This window comes from Polypterus senegalus, chromosome 12 (assembly GCF_016835505.1).
Source record: "Polypterus senegalus isolate Bchr_013 chromosome 12, ASM1683550v1, whole genome shotgun sequence".
In the NCBI taxonomy this organism is placed as follows: Eukaryota; Metazoa; Chordata; class Cladistia; order Polypteriformes; family Polypteridae; genus Polypterus; species Polypterus senegalus.
The window spans coordinates 47,022,804-47,049,710 of NC_053165.1; the positions used below are offsets into that span (position 1 = coordinate 47,022,804).

At 41.4% G+C, this 26,907-nt stretch overlaps 1 protein-coding gene across 4 annotated transcripts in view; it reads left to right on the forward strand.

Moving 5' to 3' along the window:
- The window catches only part of plxnb1b (plexin b1b), a 308,635-nt gene that overhangs the window by 117,829 nt on the left and 163,899 nt on the right, over positions 1-26,907 (forward strand). For all 4 annotated transcript variants that reach the window (XM_039771079.1, XM_039771083.1, XM_039771080.1 and 1 more), the window contains exon 2: positions 13,987-14,044. The gene's annotated coding sequence lies outside the window, so the exon portion shown is untranslated. The remainder of the gene's footprint in view (positions 1-13,986; positions 14,045-26,907) is intronic.

Consider the following 26,907-nt stretch of genomic DNA (forward strand, 5'->3'; position numbering starts at 1 on the left):
CAGAAACTTTTGTGTGAAAATCCTAGGAGATCAGCAGTTGCAGAAATACACAAAGCAGCCTGTCTGGCATCAACAACAATGCCATGATTGTAATCACTGAGATCACACTTTCTTTGCCATTCTGGTGTTTGATGTGAACTTTAACTGAAGCTCCTGACCTGGATCTGATGGTATGCTTTGCGCTGCTGCCATATGATTGGCTGCTTAGATAGTTGCATGGATAAGCAGGTGCACAGGTGGTCCTAGTAGTTTTCTCAGACAGCGTATAATCCGTTTAAATGAGGTAGGTTAACGTACGATGTTTTGATGTTGGACCATAAACCCTCAGGATGCTAGCTCTAAGCAAACGGATTAAGAGATGAAATCAAAGATGAAAGGAATCTGTACAATGAATCCCTGCTGTTACTTTACAAGAACTTGAGGACGTGGTTGGAGACTTGTAATGGCACATTAGAAAGTTTCTCTTCCACATACAGAGTCAGAGACACATGCAATAAATGACCAGAGTGGGTAGTGGAGAGTAGGACTTCAGGGAGCTTCAGATCATTGACTTGATGTTATTTTGGACAATCTAGGTGAACAGGATGGACAAGCTTGTTGGGCTGAATGGCCCTTTCTCGTCACAATTGTTCTAATGTTCTAGTTCAGTCCCCCTAATGATGAAGTGCTTGGCCTCCTTGAGCTCCAGTTATAGAAACAAAACAATTCGACTTTCTTTGTAAGTCAATTTTAGGCGATGTTCTAATTGACTCTGCCGTGCCAACAGTACTGATGTCAACTCTTCTCCGCTGGGCCTCAAATCATACCACTGATGGATGTACAGTCACTTCATTGTTGTATTTTCTGGCTTCTTTCCAGGTCATTTGCCGCACTTCCTAGTGTCTCTTGTCTCCTTGCTCTGCATTTTCTCATAGTCTGTCTGGTTGTTTTACTTTGTGTTGTATTCATGAGTGCCAGTAAAGTAGTTTGTAGTGATGCTTGTTGTGAAAACTGCCATATAAAACAAAAAATAATTAAACTTCACAGAAAAATGTGCTGTCTGCAGAACAGTATTTATGAGCTTGGTTGCCCTTTCTTGACAGGGCCCAGAAGTTTCAGCTGTTATGCCATCTCTGGAGCTGGAGGCCAAGCGGGTACTTGTAAAAGAGTTCTGTCCTCACCAGTTGCTACCCATGATTTGTGGGCTTGGGGCCTCTTGCCCTGCTGACCTTTTCAGTGAGCCACAGGTTTTCTATGTGTGCTGGGTGTTTTTTTCTTTTTTTGGCTGGCCTTGAATGGTTACATGCTTAGCATTCCGCTTTTTAGATAGCGTTGCCCTGGACACAGCTGCTGGTGCTGGGAAACGTTGCCTCTTTGACACCAGAATGATGGTCCTGCTGTAGCATAAAGAACCCCGGACTTTCCTCTACTTCAAACTCAGTCCCAGACGGCAAGCACACAGGGGTGCCATTTGCAGAGCCATGTCAGATCCAAGTCGGGGTGGAGGGCTGTTTTAGAGAGTGTTAGCCTCACTGGCTGGACAGCTCTGCCCCGCTGACCTGCATGATTGATCGTGTGGGCTGGTGTGGTAATCATGGCTGCAAATCGATCTGCTTCTGCCTTCACGCGCAGAGGGGCTGGATGTCGAGAAGCTTGCTGGCCGCCTTTCATGAGGCGATGTAAAATTAGTGGCCACCAGTGGATTGCAGCAGGACAACTGTTATGTTGACACTTCCTATTTACCTTCCGTGTGTAAATATATTGGAGTGGATTAAATTAGACTCGCTTCCTTCCTGTGAATAGACGCCTTTGAAAATGAAACCTTGGAACTCTGCCACAGTTGCCATGTCTGTATCTATTTCATAATAGAGCAAATCCAACTCAGGGCCAATACTGGCAGCAGTGGGCACAAGGGAAGGAACCATTCCTGGACTATGTACATTATATCATACGGCTCGTTTTCCACACACCCACAAGAACCACCAGTTAGGATGTGGGCGAAAAACCTGTGAAGAAACAAGGAAAATATGCAGGCTTCACACCAGCAAGAGAGACTTGGGATGCTGGCTCAGTGAGATGGCAGCTCATGTTTGTGTATTGAGGTCATTTGATCAGGAGAATCCAGAGCAAGAAACCTAACAAGAGAAGTGCGAAACACTAGAGTGCAACAGTGCAGCTTACAGACACAGAGCAACCATGCTACTTCATGTGGGGAAGCCCCATCTTTTACCAGCATCCTCTAGTGGGACATGTCTGAAAGCTTCTATGTGTGAGCTCTTACGAGCTGAAATAGAAGGCCAAATTTATTATGAGGTACATAGACCATCCTAAGCTGTCCTGTACCATCTCCAGTACTGTATATATTAACATGTTAACACCAGAAATGACATCGCCCTCCATTGGATACATATGTCTCCACTGGGTTTAATTTAGTAAAGTAAGTAAAGATAGTAAAGTTTTGGCTTTGGTATCAATCCCAGCTTTAGCACAGCTTTAGTTCCAAAATAATGGATAACTCCCCAGCTTGAAGATACTTCATCACCCAGTCTGCGCATACCGGTAAATGTGCCGCTCGGCTGTGACGCACTCTGCTTGCCTGAGGGTCAGAGGCAACCCGCTTGCCACAATTATCCCCCTATTCTGCCGTGGTCTGCATGAGGCTCAGAATTTTAGAGTTGAACTTTCATGTTCTAAAGATCGAGGGGGGGTTGCTGTTCACTTCTTATGTGTGTTTGGAGTGGTATTGTTTTTGTTTATTTGCATGTTCTCCCCAAGTCTGCGTGGGTTTCCTCCCACAGTCCAAAGATATGCAGGTTAGGTGCATTGGCGATCCTAAATTATCCCTAGTGTGTGCTTGGGGTGTGTGTGTGTGTGTGTGTGTGTGTGGGCTGGCGTCCTGGGATTGGCTCCAGCAGACCCCTGTGACCCTGTAGTTAGGATATAGCAGGTTGGATAATGGATGGATGTTTTATTTATTTATTTATATATCTCTATATCTCTATCTCTCTCTTCTCTCTATCTCTCTATCTCTCTATCTATATATATCTATATATATAATAGAGAGAGAGATATATATATATATATAATTTTTTATTTTTTCCCCAAAGCATTCGTAGTCTGAATCACAATCTGATTGTGTGGGTGGTTACCTACCAGGTAGCGCTGAATCTAACATGTATATATTATACTGTATGTGTGTGTGTATATATTATACTGTATGTGTGTGTATATATATTATACTGTATGTATATATATATATATATATATATATATGTATATATATATATATATGTATATATATATATATATATGTATATATATATATATATATATATATATATATGTATATATATATATATATGTATATGTATATATATATGTATATGTATATATATATATATATATATATATATATATATATATGTATATGTATATATATATGTATATATATATATATATATGTATATATGTATATATATATGTATATATATATATATAGATATATGTATATATGTATATATATATGTATATATGTATATATATATATGTATATATGTATATATATATGTATGTATATATGTATATATATATATATATATATATATATATATATATATATATATATATGTATATATATGTATATATATATAATATAAAAAAATATGTAAGTGAAGGCCTGTGATACAATTTTTGTATTAATAGATAGAAATCCACAAAGGGAGAAAATGAGTCTAGTCTTTTTATTCCTGAACTTTCGACACCTATCAGGTATCATCATCACAGGAAAATAATTAGACATAAAGCAGTGTGTAGCAGATGAGGAAGCAGGGTGGGTGGGTGTGAGAGGGGTGGATTAGCAAGGTGGGGTTCAGAGGGTGATAGTCTTAGTTTTTTTTTTTTTATTATTTGGATGTTCTTCTTTTTAAACCTGCATATCTTGGGTTCATGTCTAAGTGCCTGTTAATGGTGTTTTCATTGGAGAGCCATGATTCAGCCACTCTTAGTATTTGCCTTGAATTTCACTATATATAATACTAGCTGTCCCCCCGGCTCCACCCACATAGTAGTGAAACTGGGAAAACTTTAAAATCAATTTACACAAGAAAAAAGAAACTTAATTCTGGCCAAGCGGAAGGTAGGTATGCTCTAATATCAAACATTGGCACTGTATCAGATGGTGTTCAGCTCTGACAGGAGAGCGTCCCCCACGTGGAGAGAAAAGGACATGGCCGTGATGTATCTTGCAATCAGCAACTACCCTCTAAAACACACAGAGCTCTGATCTCTCTCTCTCTGTCCCTCTCAAAAATGTCAAATGTTACTCCTTAATAATCTGTAGAAAATAATGTCTGCTGATCAAACAAATATTATTAGCTAAGTGGACGCAAGGTTTGCTCCAACACGTGGTGAGAGGTACACCGACTCGAACAGAGGCTGGCAAGTGAGTAAGGAGGGCCCCACCTGCTTCCCCCTCCCCTTGGCCCGCAGCCTATCTCGCTCTCTCTCTCAGATTCGTGCAAATAAATTGGTACTGCAAGCGAAGTGATACTTAGCACGATGAGAGAAGTCGAAAAATCAACGGAATGTTCAAGCAAATTATAGACAAAAACCCGATCTAAATCGTTAAAAGCAAACAGACGTACAGACAGGCAGACGTTGGTGGGCAGTTTTAGCCAGGACATCAGGATACACCTTACTCTTCATGAAGGATGCCCAGGGATCTTTAATGACCACAGAGAGTCAGGTCCTTGGTTTTATGTCTCATCCGAAGGATGGTGCCATTTTTATACCACAGTTTTCCCGGTCACTGCACTGGAGCATTGGGTTCCACATTCAAGCCCCCTACTAGCCTCACCAACTCCTCTTCTAGCAGCAATCCAAGCTTTTTCCTGATTTGTTTCCAATTCAAAGTTCTGGCCGGACCCAAACATGCTGAACTCTTAGCATCTGAGTAACAGAAGGCTGTGCAGGAAGAGGAGAGACATGCACATGCTAAGAAAGTGTAACAGCTTAGCCAATCGTGTGATAATTTTATACATTTAGGATCTATCATTGAGCCAATCATGAATGTGTCCATCCATTCACGTTTAAATCTTCTGTGTTTACCTCCAGCTCTCAGAAGGTGGGTATTCTGTAAGCTTCTATTTTACAGAAATCGGAACCACTTGGAGTTTTTCTTTGTATTTCACCACCACATAGAACGGCTGAGCTTGCATTCCAAAAATTTCGTCCTGAGACCCTTTTGAGTGCCAGAAATTCCCAAGGATACAGTCCCTTCTGTAGCGTTCCATTTTTGTATTCATTCAGTTGTCTCAAAATGCTTTATGAAGGAGACAACCGCATCTGCACCTCTTCCTCCAGAGGAAATTTACCAGAAGCATGCCAGTTAAGAGAAGCAAGCGTTCAGCAGAGCTGCCAGATACATGTGTCTAAATTAGGAGGAGGAACATCCTTACTTTCCCCTTGGGTTCTGTGCGGATGGCAGCTTGTGTGTGTGTGTGTGTGTGTGTGCACGTGCGCTCTTTATTAAATTGATATGTCTGGGTGAGGGCGTGCAGTAGCAGTGTGCCAGTCGGGAGCGTGACTGTCCACTTCTATTTCGCACATGAGATTCATTGCACGCACGATGGAAACCTTTCAGACTTGTTGTGACTGACGGGAGGAAATTAGACGGCTTGCCTCCGGCCCACTTTGGTTCTTCTATTGAAGGAATCCATGGGATTAGAAAACCTTTTTTAAGATTGGTGGTGAGGGATGTGCCTTTTTTAGAAAGAGGATACATGTCCATTTGATAAAGCATAAACATCAGTGCATGCAAATACTCAACAGAGTTTGTGAGAAATACAAAGAAAAGAAAGATGGTCTTTTTTTAAAGTGGACCCCTGCTGCTGTTCCGCTCCAGCAGATGGTTCAACCAGTTGGTTAAGGTGGCCATTTATACCCCACTGCTGAGCAGCAGTGTAAAAGGATTGAGCTATTTAACCTGACAGCAGCACTCTGTAAAACAAAATATGATTTGTATAGTGGTGCACGCCTGACATACTGTAAGAATATGTTGGTAAAAGCATCACGAAAATTAAATGAAGACCGTGGCTCCTGGCCCACTATAACATCTTCATATTTGAAAATGAGTGGGAGTTTCAGCTCGGCCTGATTTAACCAAATCCAATCAGATTGCTAGTTTACGTGCGGTACCACCAGGTGGCACTCTTCTCTCATACCACTTTCACATTCTAGTATAGCATCTACTGATTCGAGGCTGCCACCTAGAATGGTGCTGTCCACGTGAGAAGGCATGGCACCGAGTTCATGGCTAATTGTGCTCATAAATCACAGGGGGTGACCACCCTTGCTGACCTGGCCACATTCCACTTCAGGCTTGCCCGGTCCTGTGCTCTTAAAGCTATGACAGCAATGCATATTTCTAAGTAAGTTTAAGAACCTCTGATATGGGGTTTCAGCATCTGCATAGATTAAGCTTACATGTCTTGATTGATTGTGAAGGCTATGGGATTTACTGTGTTACTCTCAGCAAGTCACATAACCTGCCCGCACTTCTTTTGTAAAAAAATATATGTAAGCAGTTTTATTCCTGATCTTATAAGTTGCCTTGGGCAAAGGCGTCTGCCAAATGTGCAGTAATAATAATGGCAACAAGCATGAACATTGTCTAAACTATAAACATAATTAAACACAGTATATAAATTCTTGATTCACTTCCAGGCCGGAGACCAACCAATTACCTCTTGGATTCCAGTAACTAACTTAAGTTTGCCACTCTGGCTTTCCCTGTGTATATAACACAGACCACCCTGTGTATCAATTTATTTATTGCACTGCTTCTATGCAGAATGTCACGTTACTGAGACGTTAGCGGCTGATCCTTTAAGCCCTGTAAGTTGCGAGTTGGAGCCTCCATGGATTGCAGGTGTTTTCCCAGCACGTCCCACGGATGCTTCAATTGAATTGAGGTCTGAGGAGATTGGAGGCTAAGTCAACACCTTGAACTCTTTGCCATGTTTCTCACACCAGTACAGAACATTTTTTTGCAGTGTGGTGTGCTGAAAGAGGCCACTGCCATCAGGGAATTTCATTGCCTTTAAGAGTGGGTTGTATGTGGTCTGCAACCATCTTTAAGTAGGTGGTATGTGTCAAACACCCACATGAGTGCCAGGACCAAGGTTTTGCAGCAGAACATTGCACTGCCTTCACTGGCTTGCCTCCATCACATGGTGCATCCTGCTGCCATTTCTTCCCCTGGTAAGCAATGCATATGACCCAGTCATGAAGCCATCACAATTTGGCCATTGTCCAAGCTCTTCAGATCATTACATATGCCTATTGTTTCCTACTTCCAGCACATCACTTTTAATAAATGGCTATTCACTTGCTGCCTAATATAAGTCACCCCTGGATGGCGTGCCATTGTAACAAGATAATCAACCTTATTCACATCAGCTGCCAATATTGAATATATTGTGGCCTGCAGGGGACACACCAGCTGCCCAAACCTGACACAGACAGACACACGACACAAGTTTCAACTACAGCACACAGTTTTTAAGTAGGAAACGCTTCCCTATCCCTATTGCAGTACACATCACATTCTTTGCCTTTCCTCTTTCCTTCCTTCCTTCTTTCTCTTCTCTCTCTTTCTCCTTCGCCTTCCTCCACTCCTTCTCCAGTAAGCATCGTCCTCTCCCTCCCGACTCTGGCTACCCAGGTAGTGACAGCTGGCTTCTTTCAAGCCACACCCAGAAGCACTCTAGGTGGCCCATTTGGAAGTTCCAGAAGTACTCCGAGGTGTGGCAAAAGTCTGACATAATAGTGCTTTGCAGCCTCTGCAGCTCACACTGGTGGCACCCACAGAACCCAACAGGGCTGCAGTAAACTCCAACTCCCAGACTGTTCTGCCGGAATCCGTGGTGCCTCACCAACCTGAGGGGTGGGGGGTGGTATTATGGGTGCTGCCCTCTAGCATCCTGGGGGAGGTAATGCCCTGAACATGCTCTCTCCCCGGTCCTTCCACACAGCTGGTATCTCAACTGGGCACATTCCCTCGCTGTCCACAACAACATATATGTAATACCAGTAACTGTGCACTGCACGATAACGTGCAGTAAATACACTTGACTGAGAGAGTTCTAGCAATTCTCATGCGATCAGTGTCTCTTTGTCGTCACTGGATGGCATTTGTTCTGTCTCATTTGCCATTGCAGTTTTTGCATGTTTGTCCACTGATTGCTGATATCGATTAGCCTCTTTCTCAGTCTCATTTGCTCTTGCGAATCTCTTTCGCTCTGTGTCAGCCTGTCGTAAAATGCTGATTGCGCTCTTCATAGTTTTCATCCTCTTTCGCTGTACGTTTACCATTCGTTTGCTCAGAGGTTGATGCGCTTGCTGCTTCCTGAGCAGCTCTTCTTTTCTCCACCCTAGCGGCCTGCTTCTTCTCTTCTTTCGACATATCTTCTCGTTAAAAATGATTGCCAGTGTTTGTGTTGCCATTACTTAGTACATTTTCCTTAATTTTTCATTTAAGCTGGCACTTAAGTCTACAATCTGTCTCAAGAATGATTTAAGATATGAAGAGGTAGGGGAAGTGATGATGAAGATGGTAGGGAATGAGAACGGTGTCCGTACCATGCGCCCCACAGCCGTCCTGCTGGCCACTGCTGAGAGTTGATTCTATAATATAATAAAATAAAATAAAAATGAAAAGACGAATAATTACAAAACTTTTCACTTTTAATGTAAAACTGTAGTGCAGAGTTTCAGCGTAGTATATTACCACATTTCAGGCTACAGGTTATTTGATTTTTGACCTTGACTTTCCTGGGTTGACCTTGGATGTCAATCATCACTCGAAAGCGGATAGTAGACGTCACGCAGTATATGTGTACTAAATTTTAGGTGAATAGGTTAAACGGTTTGCAAGCTACAGGTGATTTAAAATCCTGGACAGACAAATGGACAGCCACGGTAGCATATTTATATAGGAAGATAACACATACATATATATATACATATCTATACATATATATATATACAGTGGTGTGAAAAACTATTTGTCCCCTTCCTGATTTCTTATTCTTTTGCATTTTTGTCACACAAAATGTTTCTGATCATCAAACACATTTAACCATTAGTCAAATATAACACAAGTAAACACAAAATGCAGTTTTTAAATGATGGTTTTTATTATTTAGGAGAAAAAATCCAAACCTACATGGCCCTGTGTGAAAAAGTAATTGCTCCCTTGTTAAAAAATAACCTAACTGTGGTGTATCACACCTGAGTTCAATTTCCGTAGCCACCCCCAGGCCTGATTACTGCCACACCTGTTTCAATCAAGAAATCACTTAAATAGGAGCTGCCTGACACAGAGAAGTAGACCAAAAGCACCTCAAAAGCTAGACATCATGCCAAGATCCAAAGAAATTCAGGAACAAATGAGAACAGAAGTAATTGAGATCTATCAGTCTGGTAAAGGTTATAAAGCCATTTCTAAAGCTTTGGGACTCCAGTGAACCACAGTGAGAGCCATTATCCACAAATGGCAAAAACATGGAACAGTGGTGAACCTTCCCAGGAGTGGCTGGCCGACCAAAATTACCCCAAGAGCGCAGAGACGACTCATCTGAGAGGTCACAAAAGACCCCAGGACAACGTCTAAAGAACTGCAGGCCTCACTTGCCTCAATTAAGGTCAGTGTTCACGACTCCACCGTAAGAAAGAGACTGGGCAAAAGGCCTGCATGGCAGATTTCCAAGACGCAAACCACTGTTAAGCAAAAAGAACATTAGGGCTCGTCTCAATTTTGCTAAGAAACATCTCAATGATTGCCAAGACTTTTGGGAAAATACCTTGTGGACTGATGAGACAAAAGTTGAACTTTTGGAAGGCAAATGTCCCGTTACATCTGGCGTAAAAGGAACACAGCATTTCAGAAAAGAACATCATACCAACAGTAAAATATGGTGGTGGTAGTGTGATGGTCTGGGGTTGTTTTGCTGCTTCAGGACCTGGAAGGCTTGCTGTGATAGATGGAACCATGAATTCTACTGTCTACCAAAAATCCTGAAGGAGAATGTCCGCCATCTGTTCGTCAACTCAAGCTGAAGTGATCTTGGGTGCTGCAACAGGACAATGACCCAAAACACACCAGCAAATCCACCTCTGAATGGCTGAAGAAAAACAAAATGAAGACTTTGGAGTGGCCTAGTCAAAGTCCTGACCTGAATCAATTGAGATGCTATGGCATGACCTTAAAAAGGCGGTTCATGCTAGAAAACCCTCAAATAAAGCTGAATTACAACAATTCTGCAAAGATGAGTGGGCCAAAATTCCTCCAGAGCTGTAAAGACTCATTGCAAGTTATCGCAAACGCTTGATTGCAGTTATTGCTGCTAAGGGTGGCCCAACCAGTTATTAGGTTCAGGGGCAATTACTTTTTCACACAGGGCCATGTAGGTTTGGATTTTTTTCTCCTAAATAATAAAACCATCATTTAAAAACTGCATTTTGTGTTTACTTGTGTTATATTTGACTAATGGTTAAATGTGTTTGATGATCAGAAACATTTTGTGTGACAAACATGCAAAAGAATAAGAAATCAGGAAGGGGCAAATAGTTTTCACACCACTGTACATATATATATATACATACATACATACACACAGTGGAACCTCGGTTTGCAAGCATAATTCATTCTGGAAACGTGCTCGCAGTCCAAAGCACTCGTATATCAAAGTGAATTTCCCCATAACAAATAATGGAAACTCAGATGATTCGTTCCACAACCCAAAACTATTCATATAAAAATGATTAATACAAAATATAAAGTAAAAATACATAAAACAAATGAACCTGCACTTTACGTTTGAAAAGAATCATGGCTGGTGTGAGTGAGTTTCTAAATTCTTGTGGGATTCCACCCAACGGGACGACATGCGGAAGAACGTTCCAAAGCAATCGCAGTCTCCCAGCGCTGTAGCAGTTTGCTGTAAAAAGCGAATCCAGAAAGATCGCGGACATGCTATAAGCGCCTGCTGTCAGTGGGTGATACAAGGAACAAGGAACATTATAAACGAACAGAGCATAGTACTACTTGGCCACGACTCTGCCTGATTGCTGTGTCTGTGTATAGGAGAGTGGCAGATCCTGCTACAATAAATAACCGCGCTGTTGCTGTTTCAAGCTGAATAAAGCTGGTGGTGCAAGACGGGGACTCGCACGTCACAGAACACACACACAGACACACGCACGCACACACGTAGTAAACAGTATCCGCTCTTACGGATGTTGACTATATGAGTGAGGCACGCTGACTCAGAAGGAGAATAGGAGACAATTGCCCACAATCCTGCAGCGAGAGCGAGAGAAGAACCATCAGCTCAGTTGTGATTGCATGACGCTCAGCAGACAAAGCGTATACATACATACTACTTGTATTGCAAGACATCCCTCATTTATCAAGTCAAAATTTGTTAAAAGTTTTAGCTCATCTTGCAAAACATTCGTAAACCAAGCTACTCGTAAACCGAGGTTCCACTATATATATATATATATATATATATATATATATATATATATATATATATACACACACACACACCCAGTACACAGTATTGGTTCCTGTGAGTGACTTGTTCATCAGCCTTACAGCTAGAAGGTAGACACTATCCCTGAATGTACTGCTGTGAGTCCCAATGGCCCAGTACCATGTACCATTCTGTTTTCTTTCCATTACTTATAGAACAGGCTTCACCTCCATTAAGATCTAAGGACTGGATGGATGGATAATCTAATCTAAACTTGGACAGCTGGGGACCAACACATCTGTGCTTTTGTAAATTGTGCTCCTGGGGTTGTTTGTGATAAATGTGTACACTGTGCATGAAGAAGCTCCATTTGTCTTGACACAATGTGTATTGATGGTGTAAAGTGTGATCTGTGGTTGAAAGGCACTTCATAAATGTAAAGAATGTTGTTCATTGTGATGGATTACTGCCCTTTCTAAGGATGGTTCCTGTGTTAAATCCAATAGGCTTTGAATTCATGCATCATTATAATTGATAAAACAGTAAAATGAATTGATGGACTGTATTGTTTGTTATTGTACATTTAGCTGATGCCTTTATGCAAGGTGACATACAAAGTGAGGATGTTTTGCCGTTTTATTTATAGCTGGAGCACAGGTGGACTAAGCAACCTGCTCAGGGTAGCCCAGTACTTGGTGCGAGACAGGAAGTCAGCCTGCGCCTTGTCGTGTATTGTCGAGTGAAGCAGTTCTCATGTTCAGTCCTATGGCTGAAGGTGTTTGCTCCTACCAGTTTATCAGTTAGTGAATCATTTTGTGTCTAATTGATTTCATTGTTTAATTAACTGTTTCTTTTTTTCTTCAGTTATTCTACACTGAATAGATCGCAACTTCAAAACTGTAGAAGAAGAATAAACAGTATTTGATGTCATTTCTTGAATGCATAAACATGTGGTTATTGCGCTGTTCTTAGCTTGCTGAATCCTGCATCGAGACACTTTTCTCTGACAATAGCAGAACTAGGATATTAGTTGGTTCCCTTTGTAGAAGGCATATCATTTAAAAATGGATAAGAAAACAAAAAAGAAATAGGAGTAGCCAGACATCCTGACTTTATTCCCTAGAACGTGGATGGCTAGATCTGACAGGGTGTATGTGTCCTCAACAAAAATGTTCAACTGCTGAAGTCTGAGTTAATTCCAAGGAGTAGTAGTGAGGTGATACCCTGCTTTTTAAGTAGCTCTACCTTTTATTTATTCTGAAACTTTCATGAAAATCTGTTTGCATGCATTGATATGGGATTGAAAATGTAAGAAAATAATTTGTCTCACAAATGCTGCCCCTAGTGGTCTGGAGACTGCTAAAAGTAGTCAGTGCTGTAACTGGGGCCAAGACAATATACATATATACATACCAGATTTTGTGCAAATCAGTTCTTGAGTGATACCTGGACATACAATCAGATAGACAGACAGTCTGATGGACTTCCTTAACTCTATTTATATACAGTAGACAGTGGTGGTGCATGGCCGTTCTTAGTTGGTGGAGCGATTTGTCTGGTTAATTCCGATAACGAACGAGACTCCCTCCTGCTAAATAGTTACGCGACCCCCGAGCGCATATTGTAATCTTTTTAGTTAGCCAATAAAAGGTGTCATTTTGCTTGGCTTTTCTCTACATTCATAATGGCTAACACGGTACAACAACCTAATACTATATACAGTAGACAGATATAGAATAAGCTCAGCATTGTGAGATTTACATTTCTAAGAATTATTTATAGTTTTCCTAGCCATAAGTGCGTAACTCTTTTTTTTTTTTTTCCTATTAATTCTCCTTTTTCTGTGGTGTTTGCTCTCAACTATATCTTACTCATGTCCAGAGTAGACACCTGGGCAAAAAAAAAATCCTGCTGCTACTTCAGTTTCAGACCCACGAAGTGAGATCACTTGGAAAAGCAGAATGCAAATCATTATGATGAAACTCCTAAAAACCACAATAAACATAAATGCTTGCATTCCAATAAAAATATGGCAAACTCACTTTTTTAATTTCTGGATTAACACCAAAACATTGAAAGTGTATACAAACAACTTGCTTAATTAAGGTAGGAGTTCAGTTAAAAGTTGTTTGGTATAAAAGCCTGAAGCAGTGGGCCTCGCAAGCAGGACTTGTGGACCACTAGGCTGGTGCCTTAACCAGTACCCCCATAATGGCCACAGAGCCTGTAGTTGAAGAAACTGGAGCTGTCATTGCATCCAAGTTGGCAAAGTTTTCGCTCCTCTTCCTGTCTTAGCAGAGGTGTAGGACATAAGCCAGCACCTCTGTGACCGCCCGAGTACCCTCTAAATGTGCGGGACTTTAGTGATTTGAAAGTAAAGCAAAGTTGTTACACATTATAGTCCTTTTAGTGAAAATTTCTTCATAACTGGTTTCTGTATTCATTTCTGTTTTTATTTATGTTTTAGGAGATCAATCACAAGATGGATTTGCCAACATTAAGCCCCTGAGGAGCAGAACCACAAGGTAAGGAGGTGGATCGCCCGGCTTCACGCCAGTCTTAGTAATTAATAATATTTACTCAGTAATGCATGTCCTGGGAGGAATCTGAGATGTTCTAGAATTACGTTAGCAGTCTGTCATGGTGCATTGTGGGGTGTGTCTATCTGTCTCTCAGTATGTTAGTGTGGCTCAGGGCTTTCAGCCTCTGGTCCTCTCCAGTTAGAATTTGAAATGTTCCCTTAGATTGGTTGGAAATATCAAGTAGTGTTTGTGCATTGGGATGGCTGTGTGTTATGAGGCTCATAGGGGTCCATGGCAGGGTGTGTTTTTAAAGTTAAAGAAAAGAAAAAAATGGTTTGGCAGGTGTGGATTTGCTCATTAGCGTAGCCATGCATCACCAAGTGCTTTATTTGGAAATTGGCTAATTCGCATTCACATGCTGATGACGTCACTTCGGCCAGTTTCCCCATTGACACTAAATGGGACCTAATAAAGGCACGTTCACCCACATATGTTTTTAGAGAGTCTGAGGTGGTTAGACCGAGGGAGAGATGGGAAGAATAAGAGAAGGCGAACGTGATTAAGAAGTAACTCAGAAATAATACTAGCTGGGAGGAGAAATGAAGTGAGGAGAAGGGAGACACAGAAAGGAAAGGGGCTTTGCTATGAGTTCAGTGGTCTTCTGTGTAAAGAAGAGAAACCTGCTAGAGAGCAGTGTTGGCCCTGACCAGCAGCAACTAGGGACGGGGGAAACGTTGTGGACTTGAGGTTTTTCTATGGGTTACCGATAAGAGGTGGCGAGTCCACTGGTTCAAGGTCCATGACGAATGGTGTGCCCACTGACAGGAGGCAGGATGAATGCGGTGCTTGTCAGATAGTCACATGCAAGTGTGAGCGCAAGAATGGAGTTGGCAGTAGTTGGAATGCCTCATTGGTAAAAGGATGAAGTAGGCAATGGGGCTCTGTCAGTGGATGGACTGCTGGGATTGTTTTTCTGTAGATGGGACTGCTAGTCTTTCTGTTGGTTTTGTGGATTTTATTTATTGAACTCATCTATGGACTGATGGGAATGCACTGTTTTCCTGGGAGTATTTAATTTATTGAGAATATTTCTAGCTGCACATTTACACCACACTGTGTTAGGCGTCCTCATTGCTTGGCTCATCTCAGTCATGACTGTCGACAATCCTGGGTTCAAGGAGTTGATGGCACGTGCAGCCAAATGTCACAGAGTATACACAAGTTTGATTTCAACAGAAGGGTAGAGTGGTGCCAGGGCTTAAACAAGAACAGGCAAGTACCTCATTGGATGACAGAGTCACATGTGTGTACAGTAGTAACACAAAGACCTAAGGAGCTTTCAGATGACTAAGACCAGAACCCCCCTAAACATTCTTTATTTTCTGTACTTGCTAAAGCAGAAATGCATTAGTAGCTTATCTCCATCTGGTCAATTGTTTCCACAGTTTCTTGAACTCCACAGAGCCAGCTGTTCATTTTGATTGCCCACAATGTGCTTCCACCAATGCGTCAACTTCTGTCCCCTGCCAATGTGATGCGGTTAGATGTTCCATTTGTGTTAAAAAGTTTGGCCAAGGTACTGCCAACAAGAGCTGACTTGAATGGCATCACCACAAAGGTTTGACCTCTTAGCACTTGAATTCCAAGGGGCCTGTTTATGAAACTAGAGCTAATGGTGCAAGCAGAAATGTTCCTCCGTCTCATGTGTTTTGGTAAAGGTGGCATCTCGTTTGTTTTGTAATTTCAGACCCCCATCCCTTGTAACAAAGCAGAGGCAGGGACAAATAAACAAACTTTATATAAATCGTCAAGTGGGACCCACGGTGGTCATCATAAGTCACCCAGCTGAGCGTTGCTCACTGCCAAAGAGTCAGCCAGCACACTTCCATCCTATCCCTTCATCACTGAACCTGTCAAGTCCAGCTCATAGTTCATTTGTATGCTTTCAGTATGTGCGTAATTAAAAATATGTTGGTAAATCTTTAAAGATGGCACATTGACACAGTGGGTGAGTGCCTCACTGCTTCATATACCAGTCACTGTCTCTGTAGAGTTGTCATCTCATACCTGTACAGTAAACCCTCGTTTATCGCGGTTAATCCGTTCCAGACTCTACCACGATAAATGAATTTCCGCAAAGTAGGATTCTTTATTTATAAATCTAATATTTTCGCAGTTAGAGCATAGAAAACCTGTTTACGACCTTCTAAATACGTTTTTTAACATTATTAGAGCCCTCTAGACATGAAATAACACCCTTTAGTCAAAAGTTTAAACTGTGCTCCATGACAAGACAGAGATGATATCTCTTTCTCACAATTAAAAGAATGCAAATATATCGCGCGTCAGGAGCAGAGAATGTCAGAGGGAGAGAGAGAGAGAGAAAAGCAAACAATCAAAAATCAATAGGGCTGTTGGGCTTTTAAGTATGCGAAGCACCGCAATTAAGCGCCCGCAAGAAAGGGAGCAATGTGTAGGTAGTCTTTCAGCATTTTTTACAGGAGCGTCCGTATCCTCTAGGCCAGTGTGCGAACGGCCCCTCTGCTCACACCCCCTCCGTTAGGAGCAGATAATGTCAGAGAGAGAGAGACACGGAGACAAGCAAACAAACAAAAATCAATACATGCTGTTAGAGCTTTCAAATATGCAAAGCACCGCACGGGAAGCATATCATATATCTTTGAGGAGTTTTATTTAATACGTAATATGTGCTCTGATTGGGTAGCTTCTCAGCCATCCGCCAATAGCGTCCTTTGTATGAAATCAACTGGCCAAACCAACTGAGGAAGCATGTACCATAAATTAAAAGACCTATTGTCCGCAGAAATCCGCAAACCAGCGAAAAATCTGTGATATATATTTAGATATGCTGAAATCCATGATGGAGTGAAGCCGCGAAAGTCAAAGTGCGATATAGCGAGGGATCACTGTATTAACTTTCTAGTACTAAGATGCACGTTAAAGGTTTACTGGCAACTTTAACTGGCATTGCTTGAGTGAGGGTGAGCGTTGTCCTGATGTCCAGTCAGGTATTGGTTGCTGCCTTGTGCCTGATGCCGCAGTGTTTAACTGGATTAAGTGGATCCAGTAAAAGATGGAAGTTTATACGAGGCGAGACACAAACATAACTGGACTGGGCTTGGGGCTTTCCTGGAAAACCATCTGGAGGTCGGCCAGACATGAATCATAGAACTATATCCCCTCCTAAATGCCCTCTCAAACCAGCGACCAGCTCAGTATATCCTGTGAAGAGCCCAGTCAGTATTTGCACAACAGTCGCCACACGAGTTGCAGCGACAATGTCAGGTGAAAAAAATTGAACAGCAAAGCAACATCAAATTTCTCACGAAATTGAACAAAACGGCCACAGAAACTTGTGAAATGATAAAAACAGTGTACGGTGATAAAGTTTGTCTTGCACACAAGTTTTTGTGGGGCACAAACCTTTCAAGGAAGGACAAGAAAATGTGGAAGTCGTTCAATGCACAGTTCGCCCACGCTCATCTTGGATGGATAAAAACATGAAAAGATTGTTCAAAACGATCCTACTGCTTTTTCCGTAAAGCAGTTTTTGAGTGACAAAAACATTCCTGTCCTCGATCATCCTTCCCATTCGCCCGATTTAGCTCCCTGTAATTTTTACTTGTTCCTAAAAATCAAAAGTCACCTGAAGGGAACACATTTTTCTTCAATGGATGAAGTTAAGACAGAAATGACAAGCCTGTTGAAGAGCTTCAATCAAGAAGACTTCCAGCACTGTTTCAATTAATGGAAGATACGTATGGAGCGGTGCAGAAATCAGGAGGGGAAATGTATAGAAAGTGACAATGTTTAGAATGCTGTAATTCATCAATAAATATATATATATATATTTTTTTTACCAATTATTTTTTGGTCTCGCCTCGTATTTTTGCATTTCCAGTATTTTGCTTGCCTGTGTGATGCTTGTTTGAATGAAGTGTATCTCTTCTGCAGCAACATACAGTGGATGCCCACTTGGGTGATCCTATATGCAGGTTATGTGATGAACACTTCAGCCTCCTGTGGGTTGCATTGCAGCAGACTGAGAAAGAGAGCCCAAATCAGCCCACTTGTCACCATGTTGAGATTTGCAAATACAAATTGTTATTCCTTCTGATGGGCACAGTAAAGCACTAACCTGGCAGCTGTTGACCACTCTTGACTAGCAAGTGACTTTTTTTTTTTTTGGACTTTAAATGCTGCCCATAAGCACTTTGTCAACTTGGTCCATCTGCATGTGTGTGTTCATGTAGCATAGCTATAAGAATTGTTTTTATCCCGGAATCTTCTTGATTTGCACTGCACCTTATGAGCAAGATAATACGAGACCCAGCAGGGAGCAGAGCTCTAAGCCTTTAATGAGCCTTCCTTGGACCCCACCCTTTATCTGCCTCCTCTGTTTAATTGCAGTCTGTTGGTGTTGAGTGAAATCGTCCAAATCCAGAAGCGGCTGGCTGTTTTGTCTTCACAAGTGTTTGTTGTTTAAAGAAACGTCTAACTGTGCTGAGCTCTCTTTATGAAGTTGTTTGCCATGGTGTACATCCAGAGAAGGTAGCACGAAGAGTAACGAGAGTCCCTTGTCTGCTTAGGTCTCAAACTTGGTGTTTGATTTCAGAGATGGGCTTTCTGGGATATGCCCATTAGGGGCCCAAAGGCCAAATTGGGGGATTAGTTTGTCCTCCAAGTTCTCATGCAGCATTAGAGTCTCTGCGAAGTGCCCCTGACACTGAGTGGTGCCCTGATAAGAGAGAAGAGCAGACTGGTTTTGCAACTTCAGATCTTACTTCTCAGTTTGTTTGTCCATCACATAGTGTGAACCTGTAACATGAGAATAATCCCTGAGAAGTCACTGTGTTATATTTCAGCTAGGATTCCCTCAGTGGCTGATTTCACATTCTTGTTTTATGTCTTTTTTTGTTAATTTATGATTATGTGACTGCCCCTTTTATTTGCTTTGTTCCTTATGCCTGTGTTATGTTCCTTGTGTTTTGTGGGTGGTTCCATAAGAGGCGGGGCCACCTGCCCATCACCACAAGGGACTGCCCTCATCCATATAAAGGCGGAGACAACCCGTGGTCCCTGGTGGTTCATTTGAATGCACTTGGGAGTTGGTGAGTGTTTCATTGCGAATTTGCTGTGCTTTTGTAATTTACTGGTTTTTTGATTTCTGTGCTCTTGTTTTTCGACCATTCTTTGGATTTATGTTTGAGACTCGTTTGCCTTTTCAGGTAACACCTTTTTTGTCTTTTGTTCTAAATGGAGTATTTATGAAGAATAAATCTTCTATTTTATTAAGACCCTCTGTTTTTGCCCATGTCACAAGCTGGGATTTGTTATCAGTTTTCCCTTCATAATGACGGTGCTCAAAGACTGAAAAGAAAGTGCACACATGCACTCAAAAACTGGCACAAGCCAAAACGGAGAAAACAAAGCTAAAGGGAACATTCTGTCCTTTTTGAGCAGTGGTCCACAAATGACCGGACTTCTGATGGCTTCTGGATTTTTATACCGTCAACCCAGAAGAGTGGAGTATCAGGTTGGAAGAACTGCAGATGGAAAAGGAGAGGTGGTTAGTGAGAGCGCCCCCTCACTGCTTATCATGTTATCAGAGCCCTAAAATGTCCTTGAGTCACCCATGTATGGGGGCAAGGGAAAGGTTATTTACATGCATGAACAAAGAGAGCAAGAGAGACAAACCCTCTGGCTGAAACGTTACATCATTTAACCTTTCACTTTTGTTTTTTTTTCTTTGCATGATGCACCCTGACACAGCCTTTTACAAACATCCAGGGTCTTGGTGGGTTCTTGGGCAGTAGGTGGCACAGGATGAGGGCAGATCTCAGCAGAAGGGATCTGTTTTTTCACCATTAGGTAGCAGCACTCTGACCGTTTGGCTGAATGGGGTCATATTGTCTTGTTTTTATTTTGGCTTCAGCATAAATGAAGCAAATAAAGAAACCGAAGCATAAAAAGTGACTGTTATGTCAATGATTTTTACATAATCCTTTCACAAGATGAAGGGATATATAAACTGTTCTTTATACAGCCTCCAATTAATCCAAAATGCTGCTGCAAGAATTATTACAAGAACAAGAAAATATGAACACATAACCCCAGTTCTTAAATCCTTACACTGGCTCCCGGTTAAGTTTAGGGCAGATTTTAAAATCCTCCTTTTAACATATAAAGCATTAAATGGCCAAGGTCCAGCTTACTTGTCTGAATTTATCATGACTTACAAACCAGAGCGCACATTAAGATCTCAAGATGCCGGTCTGCTTAGGATTCCAAGGATTAATAAAATAACAGTGGGAGGTCGAGCTTTTAGTTACAGGGCCCCTAAACTGTGGAATGGTCTGCCTGCTACTATAAGAGATGTCCCTTCGGTCTCAGCTTTCTAATCCCAGCTGAAGACTCACTACTTCTGTTTAGCATACCCTGACTAGAGCTGCTGATTAACTGTACAGACTACATCTCTCTTGTTAGTCATTATCACTAAAACATAAGTAACATGATAGTTATAATTTGTTACTAACCCTCACCTATTCTGCTTCTCTTCTCGGTACTCAAATGTGGCAATTGGTGCCACAGCCCACCTGACAAGATGTTTTGCCTGCCTATGGTAAAGTCATCCCTGATGGAGGATCGCAGGAATCATGGGGTAGAGGGGTCCTTTCATCGGATTGACTGGCCCAGCGCTGTTTCACCTGTGGAATGGCCAATTGGGGGAGTCAATTTGAAGGCTGAGATATCCAGGACTGAACAAATCCAAATCATATTATGTGATATCATCTACTGTTAAATTCTGCTCCGTACTTATAAAATGTTTATTTTTATACTGTATTGAGGATTTCTTCCTTTCTGTGTATTGTATTGTATTGCCCCCCTTCTTTTTTACACTCACTGCACGCCCAACCTACCTGGAAAGGGGTCTCTCTTTGAACTTCCTTTCCCAAGGTTTCTTCCATTTTTTCACTACAAGGGTTTTTTTTTTGAGAGTTTTTCCTTGTTTTCTTAGAGAGTCAAGGCTGGGGGGCTGTCAAGAGGCTGGGCCTGTTAAAGCCCTGCGGCACTACTTGTGTGATTTTGGGCTATACAAAAATAAATTGTATTGTATAAATTCGAAGGGCTGGTTAAAATGATCGCTTTTTGCTGACTACTTTTCACACTCCTTATTACAGCTGTGTGTTTAGCTTATACTTTTGTCTCAGGCTGCTGTCAAATAACAATGCAGAATTTTTCCATTTTCCTTTAGCCAAGCAAAGCCAGATTTAGTGACTCGCTCAGGGGGTGACAAAATAAATCATTTGTTGTGGTGTTAGCGGTTAAACTTGCATTCTTGTGGTTTGCATCCCAAAGCCTTAGCTGTTAGGCCACACAGCTTATAACAGAATGCTTCAGGTATTGTCAAGATTGTTAGATTATCCATCACCTGGATTTCGCTTACATTTATTTATTTAGTTTTCCTGCATGGTGCAGCTGTTCCTATATTTCTTTGACCTGGAGCTCAGATCTATTGGTTTACTCACTCCGGGTGGACACTGAAACCTGGGACTCTGCGTTAGAGTCCTCATCTTTGCCCACTAAGCCCCTCCACTTACACATTTCAACTGAAAGCATCTAATTATTAAAGGGAATCTGCTGAAATGAAAGGTGTCGGAGCAAAGAAACTGATGAACGCCTTGTCAGAGCCAAACATTATTAGAAGTTCTCCTTCCTGAAATTTAATCCACTTTAGCTTCTCTCATGCCACAGGCTGAACTCGAATGTGTGAAACTAGCTGTTCAGCCACCTGCCAGCTTTCACGCTGAAATGCAAAAATAACCGCTGGTCAGTGTTGGTGGTTTTTGGATTTAATCCCTTTCTATTTTATTTTATTTTATTTTATTAACTATTTCTTAACCAAGTGTTAGTGCTTTAAGGTGTCTTCGCGAGAACAAAGCTGTGTAAATTGTTGCTCTTTGTGAATTTTAATAGTGGAAGGAGTGAGGTGGGAGAGTTAGGTGCTGCATTAGGCCTGTTATGGTTTTCTTTTTCATTTCAAGAATTTGTTTCACCTTTTTGTTGCAAAATTCAGTTTTCTTCATTGCAATCAACTGCAGTCAAGAATAATGACTACACTTTTAGGGACAAGTAGTCGTGTTTTAATTTTGTGAGGTGCAGTCTTATAAAATCTACAGGCCTTCATGTCTGCCTGTCTGGATGAAACATCTCGGCTCCCTATCTCGTTGGACTTTCCCAAGAATACGTGTAACAAATTTCAATTCTTGTTCAGAATTCTTGCTTGTAGTGTGCTATACAGACATTTGAAATTTAAAAATCTCTCATTTAAAATTTATTGGAGAAGTTTTGAAATTGTCTATCTGAGAAAAATTGTGCAACCTTAGTTACTGATTAGTTCATTCTTAAGAGAGGGTATTTCAACTTGTAGATGTTGCATATTTACCTCTGCCAGACCAACTGGCTTCTCTTACTGTTTGAAGTTGTACAAGGGAAGTTAAATAATCTTTGTAAATATAAAAGAAAAATAAAATAAGAAAGGAGAGCGAGAGTTTACCTAATCTATTGTAATAAAAGCACAAACTTAGAATTGGCGCTCTAGTGGACAGCCTGTTTGATGTCCAAATAGAAAAATGAAGAATAAACGATGAACTGTCATGTTCAAGTGTCAGGTTGCCAAAAGGCTTGTCCTTTAAGAAAAGGAAGCTGTGTCCTCTTTCAGAGAAGGCCCAGGAGTGAACGTTGACTTCTGGTGTGGTGTCAAGTTTAACATGATGGGACACCATAAGTGACAGGGCTACTAGCATTGGTCCTGGAAGTGATGTCTGTTGTCTCCCAGTGCTGCCGCCACCTCCTCCACTCTGTTAACACGACTTCCTACAGTGGTGTTTCACTTTATCTCTTCCCACTCTTGTTTTCCCAAACACATTGTGAGATTTTTGAGACCCTTTGAGGCTCTCCCTAACTGTCCTGCACACCAAATCGTGGTTGACACGTTTGTCGAGGATTGTTTGTCTCTCGCTGATGCAACTGCAGGTTTGCGACCCTACAGGGGCAACTGCAAGTTCACAGCCTTCCCGCGTAACGCATCTGTCGCCTGCTGGTTGGTGTGGGGAACATTCTTTTTTTTTTTTACTTTTTTTTTTATTAATTTTATTACAATCAATACATAGCAATCAAGTTTTTACAAAAAAAAAGAATTATGCTAAGAACAGATCGATCCCCACCCCTGAGAGAGAGAGCAAGCCAAACGGTGTAAAATTTAAGGCTTGTAAACATACCTAAATTAATAAATTCTCTGTGCTTTATAAACTTATTTTAAAATATTACTGATTAGATCCTGCCATCTTTTGAAATAAGTCTGTACAGATCCTCTAACTGAGTATTTGATTTTTTCCAATTTTAAATAATATAACACATCAGTTTCCCACTGACTTAAAACAGGAGAGTTTGGGTTCTTCCAGTTTATCAGAATAAGTCTGCGTGCCAAGAGTGTAGTGAATGCAATCACAATTTGTTTGTGTTTCTCCACTTTAAACCCATCTGGAAGAACCCCAAACACAGCTGTTAATGGGTTAGGAGGGATTGTGAGTCCAAGGCTGTCTGAGAGGTAATTGAAAATTTTTGTCCAGAATAATGTTAATTTGGTGCAGGCCTAAAACATGTGACCCAGTGAGGCTGGGACTTGATTGCAACGTTCACAGGTTGTATCATGCCCTGGAAACATTTTGGAGAGTTTTAGTCGAGACAGATGTGCTTGATATATAATTTTGAGTTGTATAATTGTATGCTTTGCGCATATGGAGCTTGAGTGAATTCTCTGCATTGCTACTTTCCACTCCTTTTCTGATATATTAATTGAGGGATCTTTTTCCCAGTGTCCTCTTGGATCTTTGAAAGGGAGGGATTGTAAAATGATTTTATATATTGTAGAGATGGAGTCTAATTCCTCAAAATTGAGCAATATTTTTCCAGCGTGGATGAGGGTGCAAGATGAGGAAAATCTGGAAGGTTCTGTTTAACAAAGTTCCTGATTTGAAGATAGTGAAAGAAATGTGTAGCTGGAATGTTAAATTTGGAATGTAATTGTTCATAGGATGCAAAGACGTGTGGGGAACATTCTAACCCGGCCACTAGCCCATCCCCACCAACACATGTTTTCTCTGTCTGTGTGTATTGCAGTGGTAACTCCCATTTGAATTAATACCCTGACTGGTCCAGTTTTGATTGGAGTAAAGTTGGTTTTGTTGAGGTTTTTGGTCTCGGCGTCTTCTCTCGGGTGCAAGACTGCGACTCACATGTCACAGCAAACTCTCCAGGCACGTGTAGTTGACACTATCTAGAAATCGACTGAGGAGGAATGTAGTTCCCTAAGGCCAGGTTTATACTTCACGTAGCGCGACAAATGCTGCAGCGGATGCTCCTGCTACGCAAGCGTTTTACTGTTTACACTTGCGCGCATACTTTACGTAAATCTGGAGGAATCCAGCAGGTGGCAGTGCGAGATATTATCACGGTGAGAACAGGTTCGGCTTCTCTGTGTTGTGAATTGCCTGGAACACCCATTAATTTCCGATGACACCTTACCACAATGTCTCTGAAAAGGATGTTTAATGATTAAATCCATCAATCCAGGGATGTGCCCATTCCAGCTAGCATTGGGCCCGAGGCTGAAACAATCCTTGGATGGGGCATCAGCTCATCGCAAGGTGTACACAAGCACCCACATACACTGCAATCATTTTAGTGTAACCAAATCTGCATATCTTTGGAAGAAAACCGGAGCACAGTTTGGAAACCCAGTAGGAAAACATGTAAACTCCAGGTAAGGAATATCAGCAACGTGACTCCCTGCAAGACAGCAGTGCTAACACTCCACCACCGTGTCACCCCCATATGTGTAATTATTAACAGTAACCATTAATTAAACAAAATTACCAATTTATCTGTAACATGTAACATACATACTTTAGTGCATTTCATCATGAAAGTAATATCAAGTATAAATCTAAGGATTCTAAATGTGCAGAGAGTTGGAATATCATACATTTAATGTGTTCTGTGTGGTGATCTATTGCTGTTTGCCGCTGCTGTCAGGTCCAGAGGAAGCCCTTGAAAACAAAGACGGTATATGAAACTTATAAAATGTATCGTGTCATTATGATCGGGAATATGCAACGCTTAAATATAAAAACACCATGAATGCATTTGTATGTCGGCATTTTGCTTCACCACATCAAACCTCGAAGTGCGTATATCGATCTCGTAGGATCCTCAAAACAGCTTTCTGTCACATGTAGATACTAAACAGAGACTCTGACGTCACATTCCAACTGTTAGCACACTGCGCACCCTGACTTTTTGCTGGTACTGCAACTTGCGCACACGTCACGTTAATTTCTGAGGACCTGCTCAGAGGACGCATCAAATGAACGCTGCAAACGCATGGCAGCCATGATGCGGGCGCGTACACGTTCTGAGCGTGAAGTATAAATGAGCCCTAAGTGTGTCTTTGTAAGCTATTGTGAATTCAATGAATAAACAAGTACGCTTCACTAAAACCCCATGTTTTATATGCAGCTTAAAATCACTCAGTGTTTCTCTCTGAAACACTGACCTGCTGTGCATCCTTCAATAAAATTTAACTTGACTAATAGTTTACCTCTCCATTGGATACTTTTTTCAAATGACATGCTTTAAGAAATACGAATTACAATTAACCATAAACACCCCATAACCAGCAACTAACAATTCAACACGAAATGCAGTTTTCAGGTCAGCCTAGTTGGAATTTGCTGTCTGTGCAAGCTATTTCGGTCACCACAAGCTTATTTGTGCTTGGTTTTTAACTCTTCCCATAATGACCCGGTTTAAAATTGGGAAGAAGAAAGGGCCAGAAGTTTATAATTTCGTGAGAGCCTCCTTACAGATTCTTTGGTTTGTCGACTTTTAGGAAGGTTCATGAGACTTGGATTTTCTGGTTATGTGTTGGGGTTATCTACTGCGTGTGTTCATTTGGCTTTCCCTAATTGGTTTTGTGGTAACTGCTTCATATCATAGGGTCTCTTTTATAAAACCTTGTATGGATTTGATCATGAAATTGTACATACGCCAGTTTTTTCTTCCCTCCCACCCCGTTTCTTGACATACACATTTTTGCACAATTTACCTAAATAAATCAGAATCATCTTGTATACGTGCGTAGGCAAATATGCTTCAAACCCGGCCTGGTTGCCGCCCTGAAACAAGCATATATGGAGCATGCTAACAAACTTCATACATACGTATGAATTCTTCAGAATGTCATGGGTTGGCACAGCAGCCTTCCTCATGACCCTTTAAGACCCCGCCACCTGCTATAGACCACCTCACTGCGCTCCACAACAGAACTTGCAAGATTATGTGTGGTGTTTTAGCATCTCTCCTCTGTGCTCTGGGGGTCAGGGAAAAGAGCAAGGTGCCAGTTTCTGTGGAAGTACCCACTATCACCTGGCACCTGTAAATGACATTATTGCTGCTGCGGTGAATTGTACAGGCCTTATGAAACACTGAGGGTTCAGCCGGTTACCTTATCAACAAGCCAGCCGCCACATACAGTGCCATCACTAATGTCAAAGCTACTTTGCCTCAAAATAAATGAATCACAGGTTGACCCGTGTCACTGCGCCGCGACTTTTGTCAGCCTCATCTTGGCATCACAGATGACATGTGCATTAATGGAATGTCACTGCTTATGGGTGACAAAACCAGCTTCATTCTTGATAGATGAATGCTTTAAATTGCTCCGGACACAATAGCAAGTTGATTTTTTTTTTTTGTCGATTATAATATGTTCTGTTTTCAGT